Raw genomic sequence first — 7,295 nt, forward strand, 5'->3', positions numbered from 1 at the left:
ACAAGAGAAGCCAAAAAAAACACAGCTTTTTAATTTGGTTACATTTATGTGAAAAAGTTTATTTTCCTGTTCACACAGAGACACAAGCTTACTCAATGCACCATTTCATCAAGTAGTGAAGGTCAACATAAGGCTTTCGCCTGACTACATTTTCAGAACGCCACTGTTGATTGTTGACTCGGCTGCACCAAACATGGGTATTGGATCCCTATTGTAGTCCAAGGTTTAGAGCTTGCCTTCGCAGTAGATACCAATAGCGCGCTGGCATTCAGCTGTGAGTTCCTGTCCTTGCTTCTGGAGTTATCAGGCGCAATCAAAGCTGTTGTGACAGGTTTGACTGTCAGTAGCATCGACTTGCATCGTCGCTGCATGGGATTTGGCACCCAGTCCTCCCAGTTATGCTCTTACATGATACTGAAATACTTAAATAAACCATTGCACTAAAACATGCTATGCATGCATTACATATACAAGCAGAGGATAGTACCAGTACTTAATCTATATACAGAGACATGAAAGCAGCTATAAGGCGTAGTACTGACACACAAATCTAGACACTCCTTACTTAGTGCTGGACTAGCTGAAGGTGAAAGTAGCAGCAGGGCTTATATCTCTGCTGCCAGGGTGCCACTGAGCAAGTGATGTCATTGGGTTGTGTGCTTGTCACAGCTTCCTATCCGTCGGTTCCTTATAGCCAACCAGCAGCCAGCTCGGCAGGAACAGGAAGAGCCAGCCATCTGGACCTGTTGGTTATCTCATGGTAGGGGTTTTGTCATGATAGGAATAATGTCGTCCTCCCTGTGCATTTCAGCTTTTGTGTATTTTTTTTTTCCTGAATGATGTTATCATTTGCAGTTTTTCACACCGTCACTATCACATTCTCCCGGCTTCAGGTAGAGTCAAGTGGCTTTTACAGTGGAAAAAATACTCTCAACGCTCGCCATTCAAAAAAACCAACTTTTTTTAATTACTAATACAGCACTTTATACGCTGAGCTCGAGCAACAAAGATCGTTCTTTGTGTAATTTCTAGAAGAAATTTCAGAGTTATGTGTGGAAATAACAATAGCAATAGCATCTGCTTACCTATTACAAGGTGGTTGATCTTGTATCCTGCAGAAGGGTAACTAACTCCTGAACCTTGGGCTGTCTTGCCTTGTCAGATATTTTCCGTTGCTGTCGATCTCGTATGTTATGCCTTTTAAATTTCACAGGTGTGGGTATATACAGCACGGAATCAAGACATCGCTTAACTGCTCCCCCCTCCCTCCCTTTTTTTAACAAGCATCCACTCTTTTTAAATGTATTGTCGGCTCAGAGATGGAGCAACAGCAGCCCCAGCATCAGTTTCCTTTGTATACCAGATTGAAAGGTGGAATCATTTGGGAAACAGTTTTACAATAAACAGACTGTATAGATGGGGCTACTATTTAACCAAGAACATTCAGCCAGTAAAAATACATGCATCTTTCATTTGTACCATGTCTTTAAATGAATGTAATCATGGTTACACGTACACAAAAGCACTCGCTCTGTTTCTATTAGCGGAGCACCCGAAGGACTCATTTTGAAGGCATTTAACATATTGTTCATTAAGACCAGCATGTGGTTAACTTCATTTGGGACTTATCACAACAACCCCGTTTCTTTGTCTCTGTTGTGTCATTTTATCACTTCACAAACCGGCAGTTCCCCTATTATCTCAGAGCTGCATCACTTAATCCTCACAACAAACCAGCTGCTAGTCAGCCTATCCTGTTTAACGGGGTTCAGTTGTTAACGGAGAGGTTTTGTTTGAGGTGCTATTAAGGAATGGTGTGGCCACATATCGGAGGCCTTGGAACTAATTCTGGGTTCCTGAATTCTTGACAAAGGAATGTGCTGAATGATAAATGCAGGAAGTACAGTGCAATAATGAATGGTGAGAGAAGGTGGACAAGAGCTGATTGTTTGCCTTTTTTGTACAGTTAAGAATAAGTATTACCTTCTTTGTCCTGACTGGTTAATTCCAGTCACCAACCGCCTCCAACTGCCTGTGCAACAACTGACATCCTTTGTATGGCCTTACACTGCTTAGGTTGCTCAATTTCGACCCCCCCCCCCGTTCTAAAAAATTGGCATCAGCAGCAGAAGAGAGGCCGAAGGTCAGTGGATTGAGTGATGCCGGACAGGTTGACTCGGGTTACTGAGACTCTGGTTTGACCTCCTGCCCCAGTGTCCTGTAATCACCAGCAGTCAGCTCACTGAAACCTAAGGGGCCTGCTACAGTCTATGCAAGGTTATAAAAGGCAGCACAGGGTTCACAACGAACCGTAGGTCAATGGTTCTGAGCATAATTCTTCTGGCATTTTAGGAGGGATGAGTGGGAGGTTGGAAGAGAGGTGATGACACGGTCTGCACTTCAGTCCTCTTTAGCTACAGCGATAGCTACGGTGTTCTGGTGCTTTTGAGCTATATGTAACAGTATGAGTCTCTTTCATGTTAGGACCACTTACAGCTAACAGTGTTCTTTCGTAGCTTCACGCTAGTCCTTTCACTTTAGATGCAGAACAGATCAACTGTATGATAAGGGACCTTACTCAAGGACTTCAGTTGCTACGGTTGTTGAAGGTGACGAGAGCATGTAGCTGGAACATCGTATGCAGGTTTAGCGCCTGCATGCATGGATGCATAGAACGAGAACGCTGGCACGTCCCACCGGGGTTTGGGGGTTTTCATCTGATTAAAAGATGGTATCGTCTGATTGGTTATTGTGAAATACTTTAGACCTTTTGATGCTCTGTCACCCAGGATTCGGATTCGGTTTAATGGTCATTCGAGGACGGTGGAAGTCAATAGATGCATGTGAATGGTTAAATAGAAAATCACATCTCGAAGTCTGGTTGCCGTGGGAGAAAGCTGTTTGGTCATCTTGTGGCCCTTGGAGGGAATAATGCTTTACTTTCTCCTTGACTGCAGGAGGGAAGGAATGAGAGGGATCGTCCATCATGCTGAGTCCTCTGAGGATGTGACATTAGTTGCAAGCGATCCTTTTCGGTGTCTTACCTCCGCTTCGTTTGTAGCTAGTTACCCAACGGTGATAAGCTACCATTTTCTAGACTTTGTGTTACACCTTCGGGACTTGGTACTGTAAAGAAGCTGATGAAGATGGGTATTATTTTTGTTTCCAATAGCCATGTATAAATGAATTTATTTCACAATTTTACCAACTATGAGTAAGAAAACGTAGAAGGGAACATGTCAGCAACCAAAGGAAAGAAGGATCAACTGGCAGACATTGCTGCTCTCTGATTCAGGCCCTTGGTCATAGATTTAAATGGATTTTTTCCACATGAGCTGAGTTTATTTTTGTCTGTTACTTGCTTAAACCTATTTTTTCCAGAGGCTCAGAACTAGTTTACCATGTAACTTCACTAGTACGTGAGTTGTGCAGCATCCAAACAATAGCTCTGCTTGTGGCTGAAAGTAATGGGTGTGAGAGAAGGCAAGGTGCTGTTTGGGGGGGGGGGGGGGCGGGTTGCATTCTGTTTGTTGCCAGTGGGAGAATAATAGCAGCTGAGTTCACCAAACTTCGGAAGGTTTCTCAGCTGGAACTATTCTGTTGCCTCTCCGCTAATCAGAACTTGTCTGCTGTGAATCTAGCCCTTTGTACTGCAGAGTGGAACACGCACACACACACACACACACGCACACACGCACACATTCAAGCCATAAATCCAAAGTCCATGGATTTATGGGCATACAAGTTTGGAGAAAGTTAGAATCTTGAACTAAACCAAACTACTGTAAAATCTGACTGTCAAAATGTTTTACAGTTTGCTGACAAACATGGTTCAAAGTTTGTTGAGATTTCCTGATAGCCGACAACACAGTCTGCTGCCAACTGAGTTTAATCCCACAACCTCAGAACCAATGCGGTCCGGCTCCTGACCATTCTTCACAGCCTCAGGCAAAAACATACTGGCTTCTTGGCAAACTTCGTCACTGCTTCCAGTGTTTGAAGCTCGAGCACAAGGCAGACAAAAACAGGAAAGGTGAGCTGGAAATGACCCGCGATTCATGTCATAAGAACACTCTGGAAACGCAGCTGACCCGATGTTATTATTGAACCTCGGTGGCAGTCCTCTTCTGCGTTCCCACAGAGTGGGAGACAAAAATATAAAACGCTCTCAGACACTTGGAATGACATAACCACCTACACACACAAAATGAGCACGATTGTTGTAGTGGCAGTGTGCGTTAAAGGGACACGGCATGCAATGAGCACGCTAAACAATCATGCGTTGTATGTACCTGCTTTACGTCACTGAGAACAGCAAGATCAGGAACGGAGTCCAAACCCTTTTCCTCGCCAAGCGCCCCGTCACATGCAAAGGAGAACATATTGGTGCAGCTCGTTTCTACACGGGCACTCTTCAATCACCGTGACGGGCATGTTTAGCACAAGGTCTCTGTTGCCTTGGTAACACTTGTCCTTTTATTCCCCTCGCTTTCTTTGCTGGGTAATGGCTGCGATCGTCTATCGCTGCACGGCGGTCGTCCTGGGTCAGTCGGGTCTTTGCTCGACGACGACACTTTAGTTTTGGGACTGAAAGGAGAACATTTATAATGATGTGCATCTGCTGCTCGGTTAAATGTTACTGAAGTCCTGTGGCAATCTTTGCTTTCATTGGATATTTAGAAATATTTAAGCACCTTAATAATCCCTTAGCTGTATTTTCTCGTTCGTGTATTGCGAAACATTTTATGTATGTTTATGTACTTATTTCTATTCCTTCTGACAATAACTCCGGTGCTGTGATCAGTTATGATGGTGACCTCATAAACTGCATCAGCTGTATATAATTAGCATTAATTCACTTATGCACATGATTTGCCTTGAAACTTGAGTGCACATATAATTGCATTATGGCAACACAGTTTCCTGCTGACTGCACAAACAGGCTTGTCCTAAATCTTTAGTATGCTTTTTTTTGTGTGTGTGTTTTTGGGTACTTCATGACATGAAGTACACAAAAGAACTGGGATTACACTTTTGATTCTGTGTTTTCATCCTCTGCTTGTTCACATGTCAGCAGATGTGACCCACTTGCCATTGGTTGTGCATCTTGGTCGAAACTGCAAATTCCTGCTAACGCTAATGCATAATACGTAAAATCCTTTCCATGGATTTAAGAATTTAGATTGCTGTTCTACCGTTATGTGGCACATTGGATGAATGTGGTATAGCCTTGGAAAGAACACAAGCTTTTGATGTAAGGCAGCGCTGCAAGATGAGACATTTCTCAGCATTTTCCCCACAGAGTTCCACAAAACGTTTGCAGAGGGATGGGACATGAGTCAAATTAAATCTATGTCCTCCACAGAATGCCATCTCAGCTGCAGCCAGCTATTGACACTAATCTACTTCCATTCACTTCCTGTCTCAACATCTTAACCGGTACAAGCTCAAATATTAGACTTCAATTAAATCTAAATAAAAATCTGTTCATTCATCCTTGTCATTCTGTCTCTATCGTCTCTTACCTGTCTTTAGTTTGAAGCTCTAGTTTGGTTTGGAGATCAAGGACCCCCCCCCCCCCCACACACACACACACACACACACAGAAAAGTCACAATCTCTTCAGTTTGTACAACAACAACAACATCATTGAGCTTCTAAGTGTGTGTTGGAACCTGAGGTGAAAAATGACGTTGGCATATTTGTCACTATTTGACACTGTTAGCTATCAAGCTAGCTAACAGTAACTATTTCCGTCACACATGACTTGATCCTGAACTGTTGCATCGAGGACACAGATCTGAGAGACGTGCGCCTCGTCAGATGATCTGTGGGTGGGGCTCCGGTCACAGGTCTAATAATAAGATGCCTGAATCTAAATCCGACCCGTTACATAATTCGCATCACACATGAGATGGAGGTGAGGTCACACGCCATGGAAAAAGAGACAGATCCGCTGTATTGTGTGCTGCGTGTTTGGGTTTGGGTTCACAAAGCCGCTTGGGCCGAAGCCTGATGAGGTTTTCCCCGATTGAATCGTTATCTGTTTGCAGTTCTCAAGCAGTTCGGACAGCATCTGTTGACTTCATTGACGGGATGCAAGGGGGACAGTGGGATTTACTCAAGGGTTTGAAGAGAGACCTACTCAAGACATGCACACACAGTTAAAAACAGTAACAAGATAAATACGTCGTACAAAAGGTGTAAGAGAGAAGCCGGTCTTTATATTTGGCTCACTGCTGGAGGCCTGCAGATCAACAGCGCTGGATTTACATGTTCCACACTGAGCAATGGCCATTGATGACTTTTCATCACAGCATTTCTGATTCGTAATCATAACTCGTTCGCAAAGGTGAAGCGCAGAATAGTCGCACACCGATATAAGAAGTATCTCCACCATGAAGACACTGCTGTCATCTAGACTATTTCACCTTTCCTCATCTGCAAAAGGTTTGCAATGCTTTCCCATAATGCACCACATTAGTATGCTGATTGTTGTGCCATGAATACCGGTGCGCATCAGTCATGCTGGGCTTTGAGCTGATAATTCTTTCTATATTCTTATCTCAGTCTTCAGCAGATAAGCTTCCTGCAGGTTTTCGTAATGCGGTTGAATATCTGAAAACCGCAAACAATTTCATGCAAATCAGGCAGACCGGCCACGTAGAGCTCGTTGCAGGAACAATGAACGCGTGTGTTTCTGCACGGATGCTTCAGAATATCTTTGTGCTCCGCGCCTGTTCTCCGCGTCTGTTTCTTGGTATGTTGAACACATGAAATGCATGTCTGATTGTTAGGACAAAAGGCTTTGCAGCCCAGATTTGGCACGGGGGCTGGTAATTGGTGACCCATGTCTTTGGTCAAATGAACCCCAGGGACTGCTTTTTTTAATTTTCCAGGGCATGTGCTGGAATATTTTTGTTGTGCCGCTTGCCTAATCCAATAAAACGTGACATTTTTTCACGGTTTCCTGCATCGTCCTGCAAGTTGATCAGGTTCCATTTAGGCTGCTTCTTTGTGCCTGTGTGTGTGTGTGAGTGAGCCTCATAGGAATGTTCTTGCTATTCAGGCAAGACGCCCTAAAGAATGACAAATCTCATCTGTGCGTACACATGCTGGGCCTCCATCACTCCTTTGTCTTGCCTCCGTGTGTGTCGCTGCACGTGTCTGTTATTATTGGATTCCTGTGTTTCATGACGGCTGCTTGTGTGTCGCCGTGTCTGTGTCCATCGGTTTCTGTGTTTGTGGGTTTGTCTTCCTTAGAAAGCGGCCGTCTGACAGCCACTCTGTGTGTG

Source organism: Brachionichthys hirsutus, chromosome 1 (genome assembly GCF_040956055.1).
Source record: "Brachionichthys hirsutus isolate HB-005 chromosome 1, CSIRO-AGI_Bhir_v1, whole genome shotgun sequence".
NCBI classification, from domain to species: Eukaryota; Metazoa; Chordata; class Actinopteri; order Lophiiformes; family Brachionichthyidae; genus Brachionichthys; species Brachionichthys hirsutus.